Source organism: Arachis hypogaea, chromosome 17 (assembly GCF_003086295.3).
Source record: "Arachis hypogaea cultivar Tifrunner chromosome 17, arahy.Tifrunner.gnm2.J5K5, whole genome shotgun sequence".
Lineage (NCBI taxonomy): Eukaryota > Viridiplantae > Streptophyta > Magnoliopsida > Fabales > Fabaceae > Arachis > Arachis hypogaea.
Genome location: NC_092052.1, coordinates 100,373,373 through 100,385,402, shown reverse-complemented (window position 1 = coordinate 100,385,402; position 12,030 = coordinate 100,373,373). Strand labels below are relative to the sequence as shown.

The following is a 12,030-nucleotide window of genomic DNA, read 5'->3' as shown; positions in this document are numbered from 1 at the left end:
AGAACGAACCAAGTAGCCATAGTTTAGTTTTCATCATGTTTTAGGGTAGAATTCTACAGAGAGAAGCTCTCCTTTCTCTCTAGAATTTAGGGTAGTTTAGGTTAATCTCTCTCAATTTTCTCTTTCAATTCTTGTTTTGATTTCAATTCTCTTTATGTTCTAGTGTTCTATTGTCTTAATCTTCTTAGTTTTTCTTGTTAATTTCTTATTTTACTCTCTTTTATGTTGATGAACTTTGTTGGATCTTGATTTCTTTGAATAAAATCTTATGTTTCCATGCTCTTTTATGTTTATCTTAGTTGTTATTGTTGATTTCTTGCTTGTGGTAGTCATGGGCTTTACTAATTCTAGCATTTTGTGATGTTTGCTTTAATTACACTCTAGGTGTTTGATAAAAAGTTTACACTAGTTTTTGAGTAGTTTTCTTGACTCTTGGCCTAGGCTAAGGGAATTGAGTGACCTTGAGTCATTGGGTCTCATGGAATTGGTAATTTGAGAACCCTTGGTGATCAATTTGATACCCATTGACACTAACCCACTACTAATCTAATTAGTAGATAGGTTGGGACTTATGGGTTGATGTTGATTAAGACATTTGATATACTTCAAGTATAGAAGTACACTTAATGAGCTTGGTTCCTCAAAATTATCAATATTTGGTTTGTAGACAAGGATGGTGATCTCAATTACCTATGTCTAGCCAAGAGTACTTTTCCTTTATTTTATTAGTCCTTATTATTTACTTTCTTGTTGGTTACTTTTCTTATCAAACTATAAAATCAAACCCCTCTTACATTTTCATAGCCAATAATTGATCACTTCATTGCAATTCCTTGTGAGACGACCCGGAGTTTAAATACTTCAGTTAATTTTCATTTGGGGTTTGTTAATTGTGACAACTCAAATTTAATTTGATTTGAGAATTGACTATTGGTTTGGACTATACTAACAACGGAATTATTTTGTGGAATTTTAAACCGGTATAAATCCTCATCATCAAATTAATGGCGCCATTGCCGGGGAGTTGCAATGGTGTTATGTTATTGGCTATTATGAATATTGTGAATATGTTTGCCTTTTGCTTATTTGTTAGTTTTTGTTAGCTTTAGGACTTTGTTGCCTATTCTTGTTAGCTTTTGATTTTTTTTTGCTACTATGAATTCTCATCCTCACTTTGGTTATGAGCTTGGCTCAAATTATGTTGTAGGAAATGGAAGCTACAATAAGGATGTGCATCAAGGATGGAACAATCAAAGCTGGGAAGAGCCTCATGGGATTGATCAACCTTCTTGGCAACAACTACCTCCGGACTCTTATGGGTATAATTCCAATCCTAATGCATATCAATCTAATGAAAGTGGTGGCCCTCATTGTGATTGTCAACAACCACCACCACATGCCTATGAACCACCCCCTCAACATGACTTTGAACCACCTTACTCACATGCCCCTTTTCACCAAACACCTCCATATGACCCCAATCCATATCCCCCATACCAACCACCTTATAAGCCATATGAACCATATGGAGAACCACCCCAATTCCACCACTAATACCCTCAAGAACCGCCACCTCACTATTCTTACCAAGATGAATCACCTCCCATGTATGATAACTTTCAACCACAAAATGAATTCCCCTTTCCACCACAACCCTCTATGGAAGAATACCCATACCCATCAATCCAAGAGCAATATGATCCTACTTATACTAGCCAAATGGAACAAGAGCCAATGGATTGTCTCAAGGAAGCAATGGATCGGCTTCAAGCAATAATCCGTCAAAAGGAGCAAGAGGAAGCCCAAAAAAATTACGAAGCTATCGAGGCTAACCTTGCCAAAATTAACGCCAACTTGGACTCATGGGACTCATGCAACAAGCAAAGCAACTCCATGGATGAATGTGAGAAATCAACCGAAGAAAGGAGCATGAAGGAGATTTTAGAATCTCAACATGAGGACAAGGAGATGGGGTATGTCTTGCAACAAGTGGAGAGTGAAGAGATTGTTAATGAAGAAGAAGTGGTTGAAGAGCTAGAGGAAGTTGAACAAGAGGTGGATTTCAAGCTTGAGAACACTTTCACACCAAGTGATGTTGTTGATGATTTTGTGGAAGTTATTGAACTTTCTTCCATTGAACCTAAAGATGATGTTAAGGAGGATGCGCAACCTCCTAAGCATATAATGAATGATGAAGAATTGGAAGAAGGTGAGAAAATAACAAATCTTCCTCTTAAAGATGATCCCATACCAACACATGATCCTTTGGTATTTGAGGAACCTTCTCCTATTGATATTGAGGTAAATATTGAGATAAGTTCTACAGTACCTCCATGTTGTAACATTGGTGTGCGAAATCGTGATCTTTACTTCCTTGGTAACGGTGCTAAAAACTTCATACGCACGTTCATATTCTTAATTTTGTTTCACAACTTCGTACAACTAACCAGCAAGTGCACTAAGTCGTCCAAGTAATACCATACGTGAGTAAGGGTCGAATCCCACGGAGATTGTTGGTATGAAGCAAGCTATGGTCATCTTGTAAATCTCAGTCAGGCGGATTAAATTGTTTTAAGAGATTATAGTGGATGAAAATAAATAAAATATAAAATAGGATAGTGGTACTTATGTAATTCATTGGTGAGAATTTCAGATAAGCGTATAGAGATGCTTTCGTTCCTCTGAACCTCTGCTTTCCTGCTGTCTTCATCCAATTAATCCTACTCCTTTCCATGGCAAGCTGTATATTGGGCATCACCGTTGTCAATGGCTACATCCCGTCCTCTCTGTAAAAATGGTCCGATGCGCTGTTACTGCATGGCTAATCATCTGGAGGTTCTCGATCATACTGGAATAGGATTCACCATCCTTTTGCGTCTGTCACTACGCCCAGCACTCGCGAGTTTGAAGCTCGTCACAGCCATCCCTTCCCGAATCCTACTCGGAATACCACAAACAAGGTTTAGACTTTCCGGATCTCAAGAATGGCCATCCATGGGTTCTAACTTATACCACGAAGATTCTGATTAAGAAATCCAAGAGATACTCATTCAATCGAAGGTAGAACGAAAGTGGTTGTCAGGCACACGTTCATAGGGAATGATGATGAGTGTCACGATCATCACATTCATGTTGAAGTGAGAATAAATATCTTAGAAGCGGAATAAGTTGAATTGAATAGAAAAACAATAGTACTTTGTATTAATTCGTGAGGAACAACAGAGCTCCACACCTTAATCTATGGTGTGTAGAAACTCTACCGTTGAAAATACATAAGTGATGAGGTTCAGGCATGGCCGAATGGCCAGCCCCCAAACGTGATCTAAAGATGAAACTAAAGATGTTCCAAAAGATAATCCAAAGATATGTAAATACAATAGTAAAAAGTCCTATTTATACTAAATTAGTTACTAGGGTTTACAGAATGAGTAATTGATGCAGAAATCTACTTCCGGGGCCCACTTGGTGTGTGCTTGGGCTGAGCTTGAAGTTTACACGTGGAGAGGTCATTCTTGGAGTTGAACACCAGTTTGTAACGTGTTTCTGGCGTTGAACTCCACTTTGCAACTTGTTTCTGGCGCTGAACGCCATACTGCAACATGGAACTGGCGTTCAACGCCGGTTTGCGTAGTCTAAACTCGAGCAAAGTATGAACTATTATATATTGTTGGAAAGCGCTGGATGTCTACTTTCCAACGCAATTGAAAGCGCACCAATTGGAGTTCTGTAGCTCCAGATAATCCACTTTGAGTGCAGGGAGGTCAGAATCCAACAGCATCTGCAGTCCTTCTTCAACCTCTGAATCTGATTTTTGCTTAGGTCCCTCAATTTCAGCCAGAAAATACCTGAAATCACAGAAAAACACACAAACTCTTAGTAAAGTCCAGAAATGTGATTTTTAATTAAAAACTAATAAAAATATACTAAAAACTAACTAAATCATACTGAAAACTATGTAAAAACAATGCCAAAAAGCGTATAAATTATCCGCTCATCACAACACCAAACTTAAATTGTTGCTTGTCCCCAAGCAACTGAAATTCAAATAGGATAAAAAGAAGAGAATATACTATAAATTCTAAAATATCAATGAAACTTAGCCCCAATCAAATGAGCGGGACTTCTAGCTTTTTGCCTCTTGAATAGTTTTGGCATCTCACTTTATCCATTGAAGTTTAGAATGATTGGCATCTATAGGAACTCAGAGTTCAGATAGTGTTATTGATTCTCCTAGTTCAGTATGTTGGTTCTTGAACACAGCTACTTTATGAGTCTTGGCCGTGGCCCTAAGCACTTTGTTTTCCAGTATTACCACCGGATACATAAATGCCACAGACACATAACTGGGTGAACCTTTTCAGATTGTGACTCAACTTTGCTAAAGTCCTCAATTAGAGGTGTCCAGGGTTCTTAAGCACACTCTTCTTTTGCTTTGGACCTTGACTTTAACCGCTCAGTCTCAAGTTTTCACTTGACACCTTCACGCCACAAGCACATGGTTAGGGACAGCTTGGTTTAGCCGCTTAGGCCAGGATTTTGTTCCTTTAGGCCCTCCTATCCACTGATGCGCAAAGCCTTGGATCCTTTTTATTACCCTTGCCTTTTGGTTTTAAGGGCTACTGGCTTTTTGCTCTTGCCTTTTGGTTTTAAGAGCTTTTGGCTTTTTCTGCTTGCTTTTTCTTTTTTTCTCTTTTTTTTCGCTATTTTTTTCTCATTTTTTTTTCTCGCAAGCTTTTGTATATTCACTGCTTTTTCTTGCTTCAAGAATCAATTTTATGATTTTTTAGATTATCAAATAACATTTCTCCTTTTCATCATTCTTTCAAGAGCCAACATATTTAACATTCATAAACATCAACTTCAAAAGACCTATGCACTGTTCAAGCATTCATTAAGAAAACAAAAAGTATTATCACCACATCAAAATAATTAAACTAGTTTCAAGGATGAATTTGAAACCATGTACTTCTTGTTCTTTTGTAATTAAAACATTTTTCATTCAAGAGAGGTGATGGATTCATATTCACTACTTTAAGGCATAGACACTTGAATACTAATGATCATGTAATAAGACACAAATATAGATAAACATTTAACATAAAAATGAAAAACAGAAAATTTAAGAACAAGGAATGAGTCCACCTTAGTGATGGTGGTGTTTTCTTCTTGAGGAACCAATGATGTCCTTGAGCTCTTCTATGTCTCTTCCTTGTCTTTGTTGCTCCTCCCTTATTGCTCTTTGATCTTCTCTAATTTCATGGAGGATGATGGAGTTCTCTTGATGTTCCACCCTTAGTTGTCCCATGTTGGAACTTAATTCTCCTAGGGAGGTGTTGATTTTCTCCCAAAAATTCTTCATGCGTCTCTTGAGATCCATGAATAGTCTCTCTTGTTTTCTCCATCCTTTTCTTAGTGATGGGCTTGTCCTCATCAATGAGGATATCTCCCTCTATGTCAATCCCATCCGAATTGCATAGAAGGCAAACGAGGTGAGGAAAGGCCAACCTTGCCATAGTAGAGGACTTGTCAGCTACCTTGTAGAGTTCTTGAGGTATAATCTCATGAACTTCTACTTCCTCCCCAATCATGATACTATGGATCATGATGGCCCGGTCTACAGTAACTTCAGACCGGTTGCTAGTGGGAATGATTGAGCATTGAATGAACTCCAACCATCCTCTAGCTACAGGCTTAAGGTCCAATCTTCTTAGCTGAACGGGTTTGCCTTTTGAGTCAATCTTCCATTGAATGCCAGGATGTTGCTTATTTCTGGTGTTCAACGCCAGATCCATGCTCTGTTCTGGCGTTGAACGCCAGCCAGATGCTCCTTACTGGCGTTTAAACGCCAGTAAGTCCTTCCTCCAGGGTGTGATTTTTCTTCTGCTATTTTTTATTCTGTTTTTAATTTTTGTATTTATTTTGTGACTCCACATGATCATGAACCTAATAAAACATGAAAGAACAATAAAAATAAAAATAAAATTAGATAAATAAAAATTGGGTTGCCTCCCAACAAGCACTTCTTTAATGTCAATAGCTTGACAGTGGGCTCTCATGGAGCCACACAGGTGATCAGGTCAATTTTATAGACTCCCAACACCAAACTTAGAGTTTGGATATGGGAGTTCAACACCAAACTTAGACTTTGACTGTGGGGGCTTTAGTTGACTCTATACTGAGAGAAGCTTTCTATGCTTCCTCTCCATTGTTACAGAAGGAGATTCTTGAGTTTTAAACACAAGGTTGTCCTCATTCAGTTGAAGGATCAATTCTCCTCTATCTACATTAATCACAGCTCTTGCTGTGGCTAGGAAGGGTCTTCCAAGGATGATGGATTCATCCTCATCCTTCCCAGTGTCTAGGATTATGAAATTAGCAGGGACGTAAAGGCCTTTAACCTTTACTAACACGTCCTCTACTAGTCCATAAGCCATTTTCATAGATTTGTCTGCCATCTCTAATGAGAAATTGGCAGCCTGTACCTCAAGGATTCATAGTTTCTCCATTACAGAGAGTGGCATGAGTTTTATCCCTGACCCAAGGTCACATAGAGCCTTCTCAAAGGTCATGGTGCCTATGGTACAAGGTATTAAGAACTTTCCAGGATCTTGTTTCTTCTGAGGTAATGTCAGTTGATCCAGATCACTCAGTTCATTGATGAGCAAGGGAGGTTCATCTTCCCAAGTCTCATTACCAAATAATTTGGCATTTAGCTTCAAGATTGCACCAAGGTACTTGGCAACTTGCTCTTCAGTAACATCCTCATTCTCTTCAGAAGAAGAATACTCATTAAAGCTCATGAATGGCACAAGGAGGTTCAATGGAATCTCTATGGTCTCCAGATGAGCCTCAGAGTCCTTTGGTTCCTCAAAGGAAAACTCCTTGTTGATCACTGGACGTCCCAGGAGGTCTTCCTCGCTGGGATTCACGTCCTCTTCCTCCCCTGTAGGTTCAGCCATGATTGTTATATCAATGGCCTTGCACTCTCTCCTTAGATTCTCTTCTGTATTGCTTGGGAGAGTACTAGGAGGGGTTTCAGTGATTCCTTTACTCAGCTGGCCCACTTGTGCTTCCAAATTTCTAATGGAAGACCTTGTTTCATTCATGAAACTCACAGTGGCCTTAGATAGATCAGAGACTAAATTTGCTAAGCTAGATGGATTCTGCTTAGAATTCTCTGTCTGTTGCTGAGTGGATGATGGAAAAGGTTTACTATTGTTAAACCTGTTTCTTCCACCATTATTAAAGCCCTGTTGAGGCTTTTGTTGATCCTTCCATGAGAAATTTGGATGATTTCTCCATGAGGGGTTATAGGTGTTTCCATAAGGTTCACCCATGTAATTCACCTCTACTATTGCAGGGTTCTCAGGATCATAAGCTTCTTCTTCAGAAGATGCCTCTTTAGTACTATTGGATGATTCCTTCAATCCATTCAGACTCTGAGAGATCATATTGACTTGCTGAGTCAATATTTTATTCTGAGCCAATATGGCATTCAGAGTATCAATTTCAAGAACTCCCTTCCTCATAAGCGTCCCATTATTCACAGGATTCCTTTCAGAAGTATACATGAACTGGTTATTAGCAACCATGTCAACGAATTCTTGAGCTTCTACAGGCGTTTTGCTTTAGGTGAATGGATCCACCTGCAGAATGGTCCAGTGACATCTTTGATAGTTCAGACAGACTATCATAGAATATATCCAGAATGGTCCATTCTGAAAGCATGTCAGAAGGACACTTTTTGGTCAGTTGCTTATATCTCTCCCAAGCTTCATAAAGGGATTCACCTTCTTTCTGTCTGAAGGTTTGAACATCCACTCTAAGCTTACTAAGCTTTTGAGGAAGAAAGTACTTGGCTAAGAAAGTCGTGACCAGCTTATCCCAAGAGTTCAGGCTATCTTTAGGTTGAGAGTCCAACCATACTCTTACTCTGTCTCTTACAGCAAACGGGAAAAGCATAAGCCTGTAGACCTCGGGATCAACCCCATTGGTCTTAACAGTATCACAGATCTGCAAGAATTCAGTCAAGAACTAAAAAGGATCTTCAGATGGAAGTCCATGAAACTTGCAGTTCTGTTGCATCAGAGAAACTAATTGAGGTTTAAGCTCAAAGTTGTTTGCTCCAATGGAAGGAATTGAGATGCTTCTTCCATGTAAATTAGAATTAGGTGCAGTGAAGTCACCAAGCATCCTCCTTGCATTATTATTATTTTCGGCCATATTGTCTTCTTCTTTTTCGAAAATTTCTGTCAGATTTTCTCCAGAGAGTTGTGCTTTAGCTTCCCTTAGCTTCCTCTTCAGAATTCTTTCAAGTTCAGGATCAGCTTCAACAAGAATGTTCTTATCCTTGTTCCTGCTCATATGAAAAAGAAGAAGAAAGTAGAAAATATGGAATCCTCTATGTCACAGTATAGATATTCCTTTATGTGAGTAGAAGAAGAGAAGAATGTAATGTAAGGAAGAGAAGAGGAAAAACTCGAACACAGAGAGGAGGATGGGGTTCAAATTTTTGGGTGGAAGAAAAGTGTTAGTAGATGAATAAATAAATAGAAGGAGATGAGAGGTGAGAGAATTTCGAAAATTAATTAAAATAAAAATTAAATTTAAAGTTAAATTTTGAAAATTAAATTTTGAAATTAAATTAAAAATTAAAATTTAAAATAATTAGTTAATTAAAAAGAAATTTTGAAAAAAAAGAGGGAGGAATTTTCGAAAATTAAAGGTAGAAAGTTAGTTGGGCAGTTTTGAAAAAGATAAGAATCAAACAAAAAGTTAAGTGGTTAAGAGATTTTGAAAATCAAATTTTGGCAAGATAAGATTGAAATTTGAAAAAGATGTGATTGAAACAAAAAGATAAGATTGATTGAAAAAGATTTGAAAGTCAAATTTTGAAAAGATAGGAAGTTAGAAAAGAAGTTAGAAAAGATTTTAAATTTGATTTCGAAAAAGATATGATTGAAATTGAAAAAGATATGATTGAAAATTATTCTGAAAAAGGTTTGAAAAAGAAATTTAAAAATATTTGATTTTGAAAATTAAAGTTGATTACTTGACTAACAAGAAACAAAAAGATTTGATTTTAAAATTTAAATATTGAACCTTTCTTATTAGGCAAGTAACAAACCTTACATCTTTTAATCAATCACATTAATTGTTAGTAATATTTTCGAAAATTATGAGATAGAATTAAGAAAAAGATTTTTGAAATATATTTTTATAATTTTCGAAAATAAATAAGAAAAAATGAAAAAGATTTGATTTCTGAAAAAGATTTTGAAAAAGATAGGATTTTTAAATTGAAAATTTGATTTGACTCATAAGAAATAACTAAATTTTAAAAAGTTTTGAAAAAGTCAACTCAAATTTTCAAAAATTTATGAGTGAAAAAGGGAAAGATATTTTTTTTATTTTTGAATTTTTAATGATGAAAGAGAAAAACACAAAATTGACTCAATGCATGAAAATTTTGGATCAAAACATGTGATGCATGCAAGAACACTATGAATGTCAAGATGAACACCAAGAACACTTTGAATGCCAAGATGAACATCAAGAACATATTTTTGAAAAATTTTTTATGCAAAGAAAACATGCAAGACACCAAACTTAGAAATTTGCAAACTTCAGACACTAACAAATTGAAAAGGCATATGAAAAACAAGAAAAGACACAAAACAAGAAAATATGAAGATCAAATAAGAACACTTACCAAGAACAACTTGAAGATCATGAAGAACACTATGAATGCATGAATTTTCGAAAAATTTTAGAAAAATAAAAGTATGAAATTGACACCAAACTTAAAAATTGACTCAAGACTCAAACAAACAACATAAAATATTTTTGATTTTTATGATTTTATTAATTTTTTTTGGATTTTTGTATATATTTTTTTTTGAAAATAAAACAAAAAGAAAATTACCTAATCTGAGCAACAAGATGAACCGTCAGTTGTCCAAACTCGAACAATCCTCGGCAACGGCGCCAAAAACTTGGTGTGCGAAATCGTGATCTTTACTTCCTTGGTAACGGCGCTAAAAACTTCATACGCACGTTCATATTCTTAATTTTGTTTCACAACTTCGTACAACTAACCAGCAAGTGCACTGGGTCGTCCAAGTAATACCTTACGTGAGTAAGGGTCAAATCCCACGGAGATTGTTGGTATGAAGCAAGCTAAGGTCATCTTGTAAATCTCAGTCAAGCGGATTAAATTGTTTTAAGAAATTATAGTGGATGAAAATAAATAAAATATAAAATAGGATAGTGGTACTTATGTAATTCATTGGTGAGAATTTCAGATAAGCGTATAGAGATGCTTTCGTTCCTCTGAACCTCTGCTTTCCTGCTGTCTTCATCCAATCAATCCTACTCCTTTCCATGGCAAGCTGTATATTGGGCATCACCGTTGTCAGTGGCTACATCCCGTCCTCTCTGTGAAAATGGTCCGATGCACTGTCATTGCATTGCTAATCATCTGGAGGTTCTCGATTATACTGGAATAGGATTCACCATCCTTTTGCGTCTGTCACTACGCCCAGCACTCGCGAGTTTGAAGCTCGTCACAGTCATCCCTTCCCGAATCCTACTCGGAATACCACAGACAAGGTTTAGACTTTCTGGATCTCAAGAATGGCCATCCATGGGTTCTAACTTATACCACGAAGATTCTAATTAAGAAATCCAAGAGATACTCATTCAATCGAAGATAGAACGAAAGTGGTTGTCAGGCACACGTTCATAGGGAATGATGATGAGTGTCACGATCATCACATTCATGTTGAAGTGCGAATGAATATCTTAGAAGCGGAATAAGTTAAATTGAATAGAAAAACAGTAGTACTTTGTATTAATTCGTGAGGAACAGCAGAACTCCACACCTTAATCTATGGTGTGTAGAAACTCTACCGTTGAAAATACATAAGTGATGAGGTTCAGGCATGGCCGAATGGCCAGCCCCCAAACGTGATCTAAAGATGAAACTAAAGATGTTCCAAAAGATAATCCAAAGATATGTAAATACAATAGTAAAAAGTCCTATTTATACTAAACTAGTTACTAGGGTTTACAGAATGAGTAATTGATGCAGAAATCCACTTCCGGGGCCCACTTGGTATGTGCTTGGGCTGAGCTTGAAGTTTACACGTGGAGAGGTCATTCTTGGAGTTGAACGCCAGTTTGTAACGTGTTTCTGGCGTTGAACTCCACTTTGCAACTTGTTTCTGGCGCTGAACGCCAGACTGCAACATAGAACTGGCGTTCAACGCCGGTTTGAGTCATCTAAACTCAGGCAAAGTATGGACTATTATATATTGCTAGAAAGCCCTGGATGTGTACTTTCCAACGCAATTAAAAGCGCACCAATTAAAGTTCTGTAGCTCTAGATAATCCACTTTGAGTGCAGGGAGGTCAGAATCCAACAGCATCTGCAGTCCTTCTTCAACCTCTGAATCTGATTTTTGCTCAGGTCCCTCAATTTCAGCCAGAAAATACCTGAAATTACAGAAAAATACAGAAACTCATAGTAAAGTCTAGAAATATGATTTTTAATTAAAAACTAATAAAAATATACTAAAAACTAACTAAATCATATTGAAAACTATGTAAAAACAATGCCAAAAAGCGTATAAATTATCCGCTCATCACAACACCAAACTTAAATTGTTGCTTGTCCCCAAGCAACTGAAAATCAAATAGGATAAAAAGAAGAGAATATACTATAAATTCTAAAATATCAATGAAACTTAGCCCCAATCAAATGAGCGGGACTTGTAGCTTTTTGCCTCTTGAATAGTTTTGGCATCTCACTTTATCCATTGAAGTTTAGAATGATTGGCATCTATAGGAACTCAGAGTTCAGATAGTGTTATTGATTCTCCTAGTTCAGTATGTTGATTCTTGAACACAGCTACTTTATGAGTCTTGGCCGTGGCCCTAAGCACTTTGTTTTCCAGTATTACCACCGGATACATAAATGCCACAGACACATAACTGGGTGAACCTTTTCAGATTGTGACTCAGCTTTGC

At 36.9% G+C, this 12,030-nt stretch overlaps 1 non-coding gene across 1 annotated transcript; it reads left to right on the top strand.

The window, feature by feature from the left end:
* The first annotated feature begins 7,722 nt into the window (after nt 1-7,722).
* On the top strand, nt 7,723-7,830 carry LOC112767914 (small nucleolar RNA R71). Its single transcript, XR_003185354.1, has one exon. It is a non-coding gene; the product is annotated as a small nucleolar RNA R71 (small nucleolar RNA).
* Nucleotides 7,831-12,030: the final 4,200 nt, after the last annotated feature.